Below are 17437 nucleotides of genomic sequence, written 5' to 3'. Positions count from 1 at the left end.
ATAAAGATATTTTGTCCATCTACAACTAAAATATATATATTTTAGTTGTATATATATGTATATGTGTGTGTGTGTGTGTGTGTATATATATATATATATATATATATATATATATATATATATATATGAAAGATACAAAAAGTTTCAAGTTGTGCACTGCATAGGGTTACCAGATTAAAGCAAAATAAAGCTATCAGTGAATTTGAGGACAACTTATGCTGAAAGACAACTCTTCATGGTTTTTCTCATTACTCTGTTTCCCTGAACAAGGATCTGACTGCCCTTTCCTCTGGACTATCTTTTCCATAATGCTTATGGTGAGAGATTTAGAAGCTAGACATTGTATTTTCTATCAGAACATATGGTATTGATATTATTCTGTTGTGCTAGAAGAGACAGATTCCCTAAGTGTCTACATTACAATTCCCTGTGTACATTCATGTCTTCATGTGGCTCTTATGGACACTGAGGCTTGGAACATTGCTTCAACTCTGGATACATTGGGCACTGTTATTTTTGTTGTCTATACTCTTTGTCTCTGAGAATGAAGTGCTATGCTTTCTATCAGCTAAATTAAACTGTGACAGCACAAATTATTCACTTGCAATTAGGATAAAAGTCTCACATCCTTAACAGTTCTTCACAGTCATGTAATAAGAGCAGTAAATACGATGATAAAAACCAAACAAACAAGAAAACAAAACAAAAAGAAAAAACAGACAACTTTCTGAAAGAGAAAGTATAAATGTCTCAGTGAGAACTAATGCTACTTGGGAGACTTCATGGCAACTGACAGGAAACATATTGATTAACTTGGATCATCAGCATATTTTTATTGCTTGTCAATGAGGAGGAAGTCTTTGCAGGCTGATTACCATGAGAAAAGTTCAAAATACTGTCTTCTGGCCAATCTGTTAAGCTTTCACAGCAAATTAATACAAAAATTCTTGCAGGATGTACATAAGTTTCTTCTCAATTTCAATCAATAGTTTTAGAAATGAAAACCCAAACTGAATATAAAATGAGAAAATTTGTGAATTTTGTGGGTAGAAAGAAAGTATGTCATTAAAAACTTGGCCGGTTGACTTAGGTGATAACGAGGCAGGAAATGCCATGCCAGTTAAAAAGGCAATGGTTCTATTGCCTTATGGCTCAATCACATATATAATCTATTATGCCACCATGCATCCAAATGTTTGGGAGATGAAGTAGTCAGAGAGTTCCTTGCATTGGAAGTTAGTTTCCATTCTGTAGTGTGTCTCTCTTGTGAAACATTCCCTGAGACAGACACAGTAATGTGAAAAGATAAATGAGATTTTGTGTTTAGTGTTTGATTTCTAGTTACCCCAAATGAAGTTAAAATCCTGATGACAATGATCAGCAAGAGAATGAGAAACTAACCCAAAGAAATCTAGTACATCCTTCAATTTATTCCTAATGACCTGAAAAGTCCACTCTTTATGTTAAATACCAACTACCTAGCTAAATAAATAATGCCGGGAGATATTGTAATTTTGATGAAAGTTCTATACCCCTAAAGTTAAGAAGCTCATTCAGCATTGAGGGTAAGAAATAAGAAGAAAGGAACTCATAACTAAATTTTAAAAATACATATTTCTTTAAAAATGCAAAGATACTATGTACAAAGTAAATTATATACAAAGAAAAAGAGCCATATGTAGTTGCAGGCTTCCTAATGAAGACAATGCAAAATAGAAGAAAAGAGACAAACATCTTGAATACAATCAGTTTAAAATAAATAAAAACAATACTGGATCTTGTAGACTGCATTATCCTGAAAAAGTGTTTCAAGAAATATAACAAATATAATTTTCAGTTACAAAAATTACAAGTTATCATTATAACCTGCAATAAATACTAAAGAAAGGCTTTAATACTTCAGAAGGAATATTATATTATACCTGCTGGAAATTTTTATTTCTATAAATGAATGGAAAGTACCAGTACATTTTACCACATTTATAAATATGAATGGTTTTTAAAATTGTCTTTAAAGATAATTAATAAAATAAAAGGTAATTGCAATGACTTTGGGGCTTAAAGCTTACATAGAAATTAAATGAGTGACAAAAATAGTTCGAAGTTAATGAAAATATAAAGAAATATATATTGTTATAGGGTTCTTCTGCTATATAAAGCAGTATAAAATACTTGAGATTACATGAGATAAATTGATGATGATTCTATAAACACTAAAAATATCCTTAAATGATACTGAATTGTGTATAGTTAATAAGCTTGCAAATTAATAAAAATGGAATTATAAAAAACCTGTGATTTCATGCAAAATAATCAGAAAAAGAAGGGGAAAAGAGAAACAAAAAACAGATTGAACACAGAACCCAAAGATCAAGATTTACATTGATATACAAGCATATCAATAATAGTATTAGGTGTAATTAGATACACATTCAAATAAAAGCAGAGATTATTTAACTGAGTAAGTATACAACAACCCAACCCAATAATCCTTATATTATACTTAACATAGACCAATTCAAATATAAAAATAAGAAGATGAAAAATGATAGACCGTGATAATACAAATCAAGAAAGATTGAGTGACTATGGTTGTATGAAAGAAAGCATGCTTAAGAACAAAATAATGACCAGAAAGAAAGTGGCCAATTTCATCCAGGGAAAGTCATCAATTTATCTGAGATTTCTAAAATTCCTGCACATTATAATAAACTTAAAATACATGCAGCAAAACAGAACTTCTACGAGGAAATATATGTATTTATAAAAATAATCAAATAATTCCACATACCTATACTAAATAATTGGTAGAACAAATTAAAATAAATAAGTATATACACTATTTGAACAATCTTGATCAACTAGACCGGATTGATATTTATCAAACAATTCAATCCAAAATAAAAGAATTGATATTCTTATCAGCTACAAAAAAATAATAACCTTTTTCAAAATGTAATATAGTCTCCTGCATAACTTTATTATGACTCAGTAAATTTGAAAGGTTAGTCATAAAAGTATGTTTAGACTTTCCTGGTCAATCTAGGAGACAGTCTATGTTCACAGAGACTTCTACCCTTGAATACCTCAAAACAGCAACTACCTCATTCCATGATCTACAATACCACAATGACACCTTATCATGAATGAGACTTTCCTTTTAATCCAGGATATTTTATTGTAGAAAAAAATAACTTTATTCCTCAACTGACTTTATTCAGAATTTTCTTAGTTACTTTCAATCCTGATTATCACAGAGAAAGTGAAGTTCTTCAAATGCAAAAATTAGTTTTTCTATCTTAATAAAACACAGCTACCAATATTATCTGTATTCCTCCCAGATGTGAGAAAACTGTAGGTGTGCAATCAATAATTTAGAGATTTAAAACTTTATACATTGATCCAATAAATAATAAGAAAGTTTAAATTCATGACAATGAAAAATTAAAGAAAGACTTTAAAAAAAAATCAATAGTCAGAATCATTTTATCCCAAGGCAAATATCGGCATCACTGATATTACGACTTGTCATTTGTCATCAACTATAATTTTATAATATTAAAAATAATATGAAGCTTCATTGTACATAGTTTGTAGGCAGAAACTTTATTATTGAAAACAAAACCTTAGCATTTAAGCTGTCATTTTGTCCTTCTTGGTTGGCTGGGTTATCTTTCCCCTTCCAATATTTTGAATACATTCCCCCAAAGTATAGGCAACAAAAGCAAAAACAGACACATTAGGAATGCATAAATCTAAAAATCTTTTGCACAGCAAAGGAAGCAATCAATGAATGAAGAGACAATCTACAGAAAGGGAGAAAGTAAGTATTTGCAAACCATAAATTTCATAAATGGTTCATATTCAACATATATAAGAAACAACCCCAAAACAAAATTAATAAATACATAGCCTCATAAAAATGGACAAATAAGTTAAACACACGTCTCTCAAAGAAGGCATATAAAAGTCTAAATTTAAAAAAAAAATTAAAAACAGATGATATACAAATGATGAGGAGCACAGATGTGGAAAAATGTCCAACATTATAATCATCAAGAAAATGCAAAACTATAATAAGACAGTGCCTTAATCCTTTCATTTTTCTTATTTCTTCTTTTGAAATGGGATCTTTCTATGGTAATCCAGGCTCATATTGTTTGATCAAACCTCATCTCAAGTGATCCTCCCACCTAATATTTCATGTATTTGGAATACCTACATGTGCCAAGCCTGGCTAATTCACACCTTCTAGAATGACTATTGAAGTGTTATAGAAAATAATATTATATTCCTATAAGTCAGTCCCTGAATAAAAAAACTGAAAGATAGTGCAGCTCAGGGAGGAGGGAAAGGAAATTAGCCAAGCATTAACCTCTCTTAGTAAATCTTTTCCCAATAACAATGGGTCCTGAAAGAAGGGGGCAGATACTGAATGGTGGGTAGAAATGTTGGATAAGAAATAAAAAAATTCAGTTAAACATCAAGAAAAGAATTTAGTTAAACAACAACTATTTCTGGACATGATAGTGGAGTTAAAAATAAGGTACTGTTTATATATTTAAAAATTGCTAAGATAGTGGATTTTGAAGGGTCTCAAGATTTAAAAAAAATGATAAGTATATAAAGTGATGGATAAGTTAATTAAACTTATTTAATCATTACACAATGCACAAATATATCAAGACATGATTTTGTATGCCATAAATATACATATGTATGTATAATTTTTTATTAATTAAAAATAATTCTTTAAAATATTAACAAATCAATCAAATTTAGAATAATTATGTTTTTTTGAAATCAGTTTTTCTCTTCAACTCTGGCTCTCAAACTCCTAAACTAATTATTAGGATAAATATATAGATTAAAGTATGAACATTTATCCTATCCTAGTTATTAGGGAAATTCTTCAAAGCATTTGTCTTGCTGATAGAAGTCAGGAACTAAGCTTTATAATATTTATCATAAATATTATATCAGCAATACGTTAATAATGCTGGTGGGGTTCTTTTTTCTAATTTCCAATTTAAAATTATAATTCATATTATTTAAAAGGAAAATTACTAAATATTGGAGCATGATTAAGTATCCTATTTAGGGTTAGTTTATTCATTTTTTTTTTATTAAGTCAAACAGTATAAAAATACTCTCAAAATTCTAATACTTATGTCACCAAGCATTTATTTCTTGCTTCTTTCCCATGAAGTTTTTTTTTTTTCATTGTACCTCTTTAAGGCCCTTTTGGTGTCCCCTGCGCACACCCGAATTAGACTCGATTTGTTCCAACATATCTTCTTTTCATAAAAGAAAATAAATAAGAACATATCACCTTGGACACATTGCTCTTATGGGGTAGAGACAGTTCTCAAAGATTAGATAAATGCAGATTAAGATAAATCTTAAAGTCCATCTCAAAAGTGACCCACTGCCATTTGACTGATAGCAAAATAAATTACATGGGGTGAGCCACGGGCCTTACAGAAAGAAGTAAATAGCTATAATATTCCATTTGGCCTCAAGAATGTTATAGATTTGTATTATGTGAGTTTCACTTTAAGGAGGCCAGAAATTCATTGTCTTCCAATGACTCATTGGAGCACTCTAACTTTCAGCTCACATACTTTCACAAGATTGCATATACTGGTATTCTTTGTCCATTGTCTTTATTAAAAATACTGCTTGAATGAGTTTGGGATTTTTGTAAAATATATGAAAACACAAGGGGGATTAATAAGTCTATTGAAAAAGTTAAAACACAGTCTGATTCTAAGTCTAGACGAAAATGACCAAGAGGATGAAGACATTGATATGGGAGTCAATACTAGGCGACTGAATGTCCAGGGTAGAATCCATGAGTTAAAAGCAGAATAAAGAGAAAAGAAAATACTGAAATTGCTTGATTAGGAAGGTACAAGAAAATTTTACTGCATATTTTTAAATTGAAGCTATGTGTTGAGACAGAAGAATTAGATAACACAAAATTTTAAGGCAGGCAAAATTTACAATCTGCAACAAAATGTATTGATTCAACATTTATTTATGAAGAACTCTTTATGCCTTAGCAGTTTATTTGTTGCTGTGAATAGAGAAATTAAAACAACACCTTTAGTCCAATTTATGCTGCTATAAAGGACTACCATCAAATGGGTATTTTATAATAACATATACTTACTGGCTCACGTTCTGGAGGCTGGGGAATCCAATATTTAGGAGCAGGCATTTGGCAAGGACCTTCCTGATGCAGAATCACATGCTAGTATGTGAGAGGGCAGAAGAGAGAAAAGAAGGGTCCAAACTCAGCCTTTTATAATGATGTCAACCCACTAAGCATGCATACCTTAATCATTTATTAAAGGGCCCACCTTTTAATACTGATAAGAGGGTAGTTAAATTTCAACATGCCTTGTAAAAGAAATAAACATGCCAACCACAGAGTTCCATATTTGATCTCCCCAAATAGAAATACTTCTCATGTCAGTAGGGGGGCGGATGGCACATGCCTGTTATGCCAGTGCTTGGGGAGGCTGAGGCAGAAGGATCACAAGTTCAAAGCCAGCCTTCGAAATTTAGTGAGTCCTTAAGCAACTTAGCAAGCCCCTGCCTCTAAATAAATAAATAGGGCTGGGCATGTGGCTCAGTGGTTAAGCACACCTGGGTTATGTCCCGGTTCCAATAAACAAATAAAAATATAAAATAAGATATAATAAGAGTATTTCTCACAGATGAATGCACTAGCCTCAAGAGGCCTATCTGTTGCCAGAACCAATTCAAAAAGCCCAAAGCATGGAGTTTAATCTAACTAATTCATGAGTGAGAATAAAGGTATGATTTGTCCTGAGGCCAATTTTCCTCTTTCTGTGAGCCTATAAAAATATTAAACAAATTTTATACAGCTAAAGTATAACAGGACATAGGATCCACATTGCAATTTCAAAAGCAACAAATAAGAGAGAAAAGGGAGTAACTTGTGCCAAGAATGTCCAAAACCCACAGTGTAAACAGCATTAAATCTGAAGAACTTTGAATAATCATCTTTGACCTATTGCCTTCCCTTTGTACATACAGTAGTAGAACATGAGCCCCCTCACCCGCCAAAAACAGGCAGCCCCAACACTGTGGCTTTCCTGGGCGGCCCACAGAGGAGCTCCCATGGGTTGAGATCTCTTGTGTATGGTTCTCCTTGGCTAGCATCGCAAAGTTCTAAGAGATTTGCAGGCATTTTTACCACGCTTCTAAATGATTCCCATTGTCTCTTAGCATTTTTATAATGAGGAAACTGAGGCACAACATTGAATAATAAGTAACAATTCGAATTGCACTAAACAATTTCACACTAGACAAAAAAAGTGCTATTGATAAAAGATAAAAACTGTTAAAAGCTTGCCAGAAACCTTGACATTTTCCTCATGGTGTTAATAAGAACCATATGAAAATCATTCATTTAATGGTATTGAAGCCAGAATTAGGCAGTAGTGTAGATATGTAAGTCCAGTAATGTCGGATCAAGAAGGCCAATTTCAGTGAGTTCAGGAAGTTGAAGATTGCCTTCTCAGGGGCTGAAATGCCTTCAGAGTACTTTCTCCACCCTTATCAAGATAACCTGTTCCTGTTCCAACCTGTTACTAAAGTAACCTGTCTCAGGAATTGTCCCTCCCTACAAGGAGTTATAAAAGTGTTAATTAAAGTGTCCTGGGCTACTTAATCTGGCCCTTCCCTCATCCATCTGCCTCTCACCTTTTGGCCATCCCATGGAACATCTCCTGGGTTTAGTCACATGTGCAGGAAGGAGCGAGATAAAGGGAATAGGGCAAAAGAACAAAGGAAGCCTAAGACATATTTAAAAAGGTATAAAACTCATTTCTTGTGATACTGGAATACCAGGATACCAGCTATGGCCCCTCCTGCTCTCTCCTGGGAGAAGTCTATGTTACCCCTTTTTAAATAAACTCTGCTTTATATTGGTTGTAAGATTTTCTAATGTTATAGTTCAAAATGTGAAGGAGCAGAATTCCTCATGGACAACCAATGGTATCAAAGTATCATTATGAAATATTACATGTGGTTAGGCCTAATGTAATCCTCATCTTTTAAAAACTGTATCATACCACAGTTAACTCTTTGTAACATGTTTTGTCATGTAATTTATCATAAGCATTTTCTTTGTTAAAATCATCATACTACAATAATACAGCCACAACAATGTTTATAGCAGCTCAATTAACAATACCTAAACTATGGAACCAACGTAGGTGTCCTTCCATAGGTGAATGGATAAAGAAAATGTGGTATACTCAATGGAATATTACTCAACTTTAAAGAAAAATGTAATTATGGCATTTGCCAGTAAATGGATGGAGTTGGAGAATATCATGCCAAGCAAAATAAGCCAATCCCCCCAAACCAAAGGCTGAATGTTTTCTCTAATATACATATGCTAATTCACAATAAGGGAGGGGGAGAGGAAGGGCACTAGAGAAGAATAGCATTACTTTAGATTAGGTAGATGTAAGTGAAGGGACAGTAGGGGCAGGGATGTGGGGAAAAGAAAGATAGTAGAATGAAACAGTCATCATTACTTTATGCATATATGTGACAGCATGACCAATATTATTCTACAACATGTACATTGAAAAAAATGAGAAACTATTTACCATGTATGTATGATATATCAAAATGCATATGTATTCTACTGTCATGTATAACTAATTTAAATAAATTTAAAAAATTAAAATTTTAGAAATAATTCTATTAAGTAAAAAAAAGCTATTGTAAGTAAAGATTTATTACAATATAATATTATATATGTAATCTCTATAACAGAATGAACTCTCATATTTTCAACTGTTTGACATTCAACTTAAGTACACTTTATACTGGTATTATTGCAACGAAAAGTTATTCAAAACAAAGTTTCAGGGGCTTTTCTAAACATAATTTAGAGAATTGTGTTATTGGCATTTTTAATTCCTTAAGTAACATCAATATCAAAAGCATTTGTAAATCAGAAATTGCTTGTCAGTTTTCAAGTGATTGTGAATAGAATGTGGAGAGAATGAAGTAAGTTTTGCCTATCAGATACTAAAGCTAATTATAAAGTTAAAATATTTATACTATAAAATATTTAAATACATTCAATTAGAAAATCTAAAATGATATAGCTTTGCATTTTAATGCAAAGAGAAAGTTAACAATGAAATTTTAATGAACTAAATACAGAATAAAAACTATGATAGATAGATAGAAACTATGTTACATATTAAACTTTTTATATCACAGTAACTTTGGATATGCATTCACACACATATTTACCCAAAAGTAAATCATCATTAATATTCCTGTTCTTTTCCTCTTAACTTGTATTGTATGTTATTTGCTCTTATTACTTAAATTCTTGGCTTTTTGGCCTTTTGAATCTTTTCAGGGGCTATACTCTTATTTCTCAATTCCAGATACCCCCAAAAAATGCATAACTCATGAATTTTACTCTACAATTTTATGCTATTTCTGAGTCTTGATAAGCCATATTTATCATTACAGCTGTGTTCTTCTTAGTTTCCAGTAAGAGAAGTCACTTAATATAAGTGAAGAGATGGAAAAATGGGAGTTTTTTTGTGTTCCTATCAGCTCTGTCTAATCAAAAGCTATAGGCCTTAGAATTGACAATTAAATAAATTAGCAAGTTTTGTTTTGGTTTCTCTCTCTTTTCTCCCAGAACTTCCATGGCACAGTCATATTACATATCTAGCCCTCCCTTAAGTGTGGTCACAACTCCATGGAGCTTCTGCTTCTAAGTCCTCATATGCCCATCCTAATTGGATGGTCTTTCTTAGAGATATGAACATAGTTCCACAAATATCAATAGAACTAAAAATTTTGTACTGGACACTCTTTGGGGCTCTTTTCACAGATATATAAGTAAAATAAACATTCACCATCAATATCCATATCTCAAACATGTTTCTATTTTGGAGGAGGAAGGAGAATAATAAACATTAGATAAAGAACAAAGCCATATTATCCAGTATTTTAGAAGGCAAAGCCTTGTATGAATAAAATAATAAAGTGATGAAGGAATGAGGAATTTTGAAAGGCAAGGTTGGGATGGGCACAGAAGTTAGCAACTGCAGATCTAAATGAATAATAAGATTAATTTGCATTGTATTATGATTCTTGATGAAGGCTTGAAACAAATGAAGGAGTTAATAAGATAATATCTGTAAAATTATCATTCCAGGCAGATAGCAGACAGTGTGAGGACCCTGCACTGGGAGTGAGTTAGGTGTGATAAAGCAGGAGGGAACACAATGTGGATAAGCTACCTGAGACTGAGAGGAGAATTCAGAACAATAAGGTAATGGGGAAGAGGTTGGACCCTATTAACCTGGAATTCTAAGTGACTTGAATTTGAATAGAACCATTTCATTTCTCTTTTGAAAACCAGCTTCAAGACAGCAATGGCAGAATCACATCAGTCCTGTTTAAAAAGCTGTTAAAGTTACTTCAGTCATAGCTGGTGAAGGCTTGCCCCTAGGGGCAAATAGAGCGGGCAGTGAGAATAGTTTCATTCTGGATACTCCATAGTGAGAGAGCAGCAATTTTTCACAAGTCACTGTATATGGATTATGAGAAAAGGAGAAGAGTTGTGAACTGCTCCAAGGGACTTGGCCTTGGTAACTGGAAAGATGGAATGTCATGCCCTGATAGAGTTTAAAAAAGGAACTCACAAGTTCAGTTTTGGCTGTGTTGGGACTGAGATATCTATTATTCATTAATACAGAGAAGACAAATAGACAGTTAAAATGTGAATATGGTACCCAGGAAAAGAAATCTAAATGACAAATAAATGTAGATGTCTCTGATACATGAGTGATATTTAGAATAAAATATGTGGAATAAGTAGAGAAGGGGGACTCCAAGATTATAAAATTAGGGCTAAAATTAATAACATAATTTTATATATATATACATATATATATCCAAACAAAGAATAGAAAAGAAAACAATAAAATGTAAAATAAAAGTTTTAGTACCTATGCATGCTAGTAATGTAGAAAATTAATGCAATTGAGTAACTAGAATGGAATGTTGAAACATAAGAAGTTTTGGTTAGAGTAGGATACATAAAATTGATAAATGAACATCTGCATCACACTGCAATTTCCAAGTTATAAGGTGGTACTTCCTTTCTTAAAATTAGGTGGAAATAGCCTAAAATAAAATCTTCTAAATTTAACTTTCTTTATTCCTGTATTTTCTGCTATAATAATGAGAAAGTGAATTAAAGGCAAGACTCTGCTATAGTAAAGAATAACTTATATATCTTTTCTGCAATTTATGTACTTGTTAAATGTTATTCTAAGGGTGGAATAGCCTATTCAAAGTTGCAAATTGACATCTGATGGATGGCTTTATACAAAAGCACTATTGAGTTTTAGAGAATTGGGGTGAGAAAAATTTCATAAAAATGAGGAAAATAACATATTAATTCCTCTGCACTCTTTATTCTTTGGCATAAAAGACTTATCAAATTCTGCACTGATATCATTTTGTAAAATAAACTGAAAATAGGATGAATTAAAAATAGGCTTGGCATTGGAAATCTGAGTGTTAATTATACAGAGGACTCCATTTATATATACATACAGATAATGTGAAAGTAACATCTTTGACGATATTTAGTTATAATATAATATCTATGACATATAAATATAATATAAATGTCTGTTTCCAAGACAGTCTATTCAAAAGTAGTAACACGTGCAAATTACTATGTAGAGTTTTCCTGTCTTCAATGACACTAATATGACATATGGCCACAATATATAGTGCAACACTATAGAGAGTTTTTTTCCAATATATTTGAAAAAAATTATTAGTTGATATAAGATACCTTTGTAAAAGCATAAACTTTGAAAATTGGCTCACAAAAATTAAGGAAAGTTAATAAAAATAATGAATTAAAAGAATATTCTTCACTATAGTGTATTTTATAGTTATTGATACCAATTCTAAAAATATTAATACTTCCTACCAAAAAGCATGGGAATAAAAAACTACTCAATTGTTTGTTATTAAACTATTAAAACTCTGATGATAAAATTGGAAAAAAATGTTATTTAAAAATATAGATGAATATTATTTATTAATATAACCTTCTAGTTCCTAAATAACATATTAGAAAAATACTAAAAGATGATATGTCCTTGATGTATGTTGAAGCAATTATATTTTACTCTTCAATCTCTTCGAAATGTGACTTTGAACTCTTATGACTTCAAAGGGTGAAGTTCCTTTATCATCTATTGAATATGGGCTAGCTTTCCTGTTTACTTTGACCAAAGAATTTAGGGGAATTGATGTGTTAGTTCTAAACTGAGGAATGAGAGTTATAAACTGAGGACTAAGAAGTCTTGCAAGCTTCCAAGTGTTCTCTTGGGTCCTACCATGAGCAAAGGCCCAGACTGCATTTCTAGATCTTGAAAGAGGGTATGAAGCAAAGCTAAGTAAGCCTATTCCACCCAAGCCAAATCCCTACATGTGAAAATACTCAACTAATATAACAAAATCACCTATTAATGTACAGGTGAAAAAAGGTCCTTAGTCAACCTAAATGAGTCCCTCTTAGATCAAAAGGGTTTAACTGACCATCAAATCATACACAATAAAAATAATTGTTATAAAATGTAGTTAATGTTCTTTCTCTCTGGTTCTATTCATGTTAAAATGATGCTGGAGATTGAACCCAGGGTCTTTGGTTCATGTGAAGCAAACATTCTACCAACTGAGCTACATCCCCAGCCTATAACATCACCATTTTAACCATTTAAGTGGCATTTTACCATCCACTGGCAATTAACTGCTCTTTCATTGTTTTGTAACCATCACAATCATCCTTCTAGAACATCCTTAAAAGTGAAACCCTAATGATTAAATAATACCTCCACAGCACTCCCTCTTTGCAGATTCTGGTGACCTTTGTTGTACAGCCTTGTATAATAATTGACTATTCTATATATCACCTAAAGTTTAAATTATTCACTGTTTATGTGTCTATTTACATAATTTGACACAATGTTTCCAAGGTTCAGTGTTGTAGCCTCTACTAGAGTTCCACTCATTTTAAGGCTAATATTTTTGTATATGAATTGTATACTTTCAGTATTTATTGATTGGCCAATTGATAATAGTTCTGCTTCCATAGTTTGAATATTGTAAACATGATGATATATTACTATACAAAAACCTGTTTTAGTTCCTGCTTTCAATTCTCTGGGTATACACTGAGAAGTGGAATTTTCTAGTTGTTAAGGTCTGTAAACAAGTCCGGATGGCGCCTGGCATTTTGCCAGGGGGAGTGGTTTGTGAGGTGGTGCCAGTGAGCCATTAAATGTGGAGTTTCCTTATTGGTTGACTGCTGTATTTAGTTTATGTTAATTAAGATAAGCTGTGTGTAATGTAAAAAAAAGCTGCCCGTCCATAGATAGGACAGGAGTAAATCTGCTCGTCCCTAGGCAGATAGGGCAAGAGGAAAAATGGCCATTTTGAGAAAATGGAGAAGATTGATACAGTATGTTTGTGTCTTGTTTTGTCTTGAAATGTTGTATTGTCTTTGTGATGAGAATATGGAAGCGGTGAGAAGTAAATTACTAAGGGAAGGAGGCACCCCAGTGGAACCAAGAGCAGTTAGGTCATGTATTGATAAAAGCCCAGGAACTCTTGTCAGAAAGAAAAAGAAAGTTCAGAAGAAGAAGGATTATCAGGAAAAAAGTTGCAGCAAAAGGCTACTACTGAATACTTTTAGTTACCAGAGGGTGCGTGAATTGGCGCAGTGGCTGCCACATGCACGAGCTAGTCATGGCGCAGTAAGGACTTTCCAAGCTGCAGCAGCCAGCTCTTCCCCGCCCCCCGCCCAGGGAGCTGGACACCACTGTGAAAGCCCAAATCCAGACCTGACCCAGAGGCACAGTCTCACAGGCTCTTGCTCCCTGTGCCCAGTGTCAGTTTGAGTCCGGAACACTCCCAGGACTCTCCCCGGGGCCATCTGGGGCTGCCTGGGATGCTACAGGTGGAAGAAGGCCTTGTCCCTGAAGTTTGATCATTTCCAAGGCCAGTAACTACAATGGTTTTCCCACACCTGTAAGCTAATGAGTAATGAGCACTATTAAGGCTTATTTCAAATGTAAAAATCCTTGAGATTATGTACTAAATTGTTTAGAAGGTTTTCTTAGTGGAATACTACAGGATTTTCTTTAGCCATCCTGAGTTCCTGCCTTCTAGTCCAGTCCAGGTAAAGCAGTGTCTCAATAGATTAACTCACAGTCCAGGTAAATCACAGTCCAGGTAAGTTCAGCAGGCAGCTAGCTTAAATCACAGTCCAGGTAAGTTCTGCAGGCAGCTAGCTTGATCTGAAGTTTCGTCCAGTTCTCAGCAACACTGGAAATTCTTTTACCCTCGTCAAACTGAGAATATTGCAGGCAGAATTTGAGAAAAAGGAGATGGTGACTACAATTTTGTATATCAATAAATATTACTGAAAATGTAGACAAGCAAAACTAAAATAGTAAAAAGACAAAGACAAAGTGAGGGAATTGGAAACAAAGTAGAAATCTCTTTAAAATGGATTATATTTTACAGAAGATCAACTAGTATTTATATTATGTGTAGAGTTGAATATACATATGAAAGTTAGATGAGCAAACCTTTAATTATTAATATTTCAAGTCAAATAGTCATTCAAAATTAAGTGCAGTCAGAAATAAGAGTGACTGCAGTCTACCATCATAAAATATTTGTAATATTTCACTTTAAAAGGAGGAAAATCACAAAAATTTTCTCAGAAATCTATTGGTAATTGTGTCAGATGTCCTAAGACTGCATTATAAGAAATAAACAGTATTCACAGCAATTAAAAAAATCTTAGAACTCTCATACTACAGGGACACAGCCACATCAACATTTATAGCAGCACAATTCACAATAGCCAAACTGTGGAACCAACCTAGATGCCCAACCTAGATGTGTGGCTGTCTCCATAGAATCAATGAACATATTGTGTTTTTTTCTTAATAACTAATAATAAGAGTTCAGCCAAAGTGTTTGTATATGACTAATATACTAAGAAAAAAATAAAGTTGCTCATTTAACCCAGAACTACTCTGTGTGCTGCAGATGAGTTCTCCTTAAATAGATGACTGTTTTCATTTCTATAATTTCAAGATATTGGCAAAAATTGCATTTTATTTGTGAGCCAAACTGTATTCTTATTTGGCATTGCAAATATTTTTTTTTCTTTTATTTCTGATATTTGAAATGTTTTAGAGCAACTAATAGAAGTATTTTTTTCTAGGCTTCCTTATTTTTGGACAATAATAAAATATAATGTGTATAGAAAGAAGGCATTTAAAATAATTACGTGTTACAACTTGTTAGCGTGTTTCTTAGTTCCTTTCATTTCAATTCCATTAGTTACCTTAATGTGTCTTGTGATTTACAACTCTACCCAAAAAGTACCTGATGTTAATCATTATTAGCTGTTGAATTAATGACTAATTCAAATGTATAAATAAATAAGTTCTTTAAGCTGATAATCATGATTAGTAACTAGGTAAACACATATGAAAAGAATGAATTTCAAGGTAAAACCTTTGAAATGATAAAAATAATTTTGGCAAAATGTTCTGGTAAATAATGGACTTATATTGAAGTATTATACTTCTCATTTCACTCAGTATTATTAAGATGTGATTTACTACAAAAGAAACATCTGTTCAGAAAAATCAAAATAATGTAAGTAATCAACTTTCTTTGTGCTCAACTTTCATCCAGCTGTATCACATTATGAAGCATTTTCATAAAGAACATGATGACTGTATCATAAATTAGTCTACCTTAAACTTCAGGGCAGATTTGTCTGCATGTTGGTGCTATTTCAAAAGATCTTCGAGGAAGGCATATTATTTTCAGAGATTTACTAAGCTATGCATTCTAATTCTATATAATAACATAAAATCAGAAGCTTATGATTTACAGAAAATAAGAGGACTTATACAATGCTTGTTGAGATTTAGACTCAAACTTGTTCAATCTTAAAGGAAAAAAACTATTATCATTTTCTGGTAACCAAGAATTTATGAAAGGCACTTTATCTGTCATCTATAGTAAATAAGACATTTGTCACTACAGAATCTCTAATTGAGAAGAATTTCACCCATATTTTAAATCTTCTTCTCAGTTTTTAGGATAGCAAATCATTGCATAATTTGGTGTTATTGTTGCACATTAAGATCTCCCTATACAGATGAGTTAAATTAATAATCATTGGCAAGTAACTATTCAGACTATTTTCTTTTAGTTCATAAGTAGACACCTGCATTTATTGCAAATTCACTTCCTTTTTATGATGTTTCTATTTTTTATTTTATTTTTGAAACACAAAAATAATTAATTTAATACTGAAATAGAAAATTAAGAAACAGTAATTTACAAAATAAATTGTTAAAATATTTTGCTACCCTCCTATTCATTTATTAATTGTGGAAGCCAACTGTTGTTCATGTGCATCTTTTAGAAGTTGATCAACTTTTTATATAGAAAAAGTATAATTGGAAGATCAGTGACTTGAAAAGAAACTACCCAATTGCCTTTCAAAAACATTCTCAACAATGCATAGTTCAATTACAAATTTTTGAGAATATTTTTTTCCTTTATATTCATCTATACTGAATGTTTTCAGTTTTAACTACAAATCTTTTATTTATCTGTGACTTGACTATTTCTAAGATCCAATCATTCAGTGATGAAAAACAAATTTATTATTTTTATTAAGATTTAGAGTTATTGATATGGTATAAAAACTAATCTTTTATAAAACTAGAAATAGCTTTTTTCCTACTCAGTAAAAACTTACACATATAGTTAATATTAAGTATGATGTAACTTTTAATATTGATTTTATGTGTTTTAATTCTCTCAAAAGTATATTTAATTTTAAATCTTGGGATTTGTATTTTTAATAAAAGTTTACCTCTGGGTCATTATTTAATTTTTTTTTGCATTTGAAAACATTTTAAACTATTTTCTTTTAAATATAGTATAATATTTTATTCTATTTTCCTCTCAATCAGTTGGAACTTAAATAAACTCAATTCATTATGTCTTCACGACTAATTTGAAATATTTTTTCTGTTTTTTCCTTACCACACTGCCAATATCACTGTTTTGTTCATATTAATATCTATTGAAAGAAGTACTTAACCACATTTATTTATTTTCCCAAATCTGAGTAAGCATTTATATTACTGATTTATATTACTGCATTTCTGATACTGTTGTTCATACCAATGGAAGAAAGTGAAACAGAGTGTATCAGGGAAAAAGAGAGAGGAGAGAGAGAGAGAGAGAGAGAGAGAGAGAGAGAGAGAGAGAGAGAGAGAGA

Source organism: Marmota marmota, unplaced genomic scaffold (genome assembly GCF_001458135.2).
Source record: "Marmota marmota marmota unplaced genomic scaffold, marMar, whole genome shotgun sequence".
In the NCBI taxonomy this organism is placed as follows: Eukaryota; Metazoa; Chordata; class Mammalia; order Rodentia; family Sciuridae; genus Marmota; species Marmota marmota.
The sequence above is the reverse complement of the archived record's forward strand: the minus strand, read 5'-3'. Positions refer to the sequence as shown.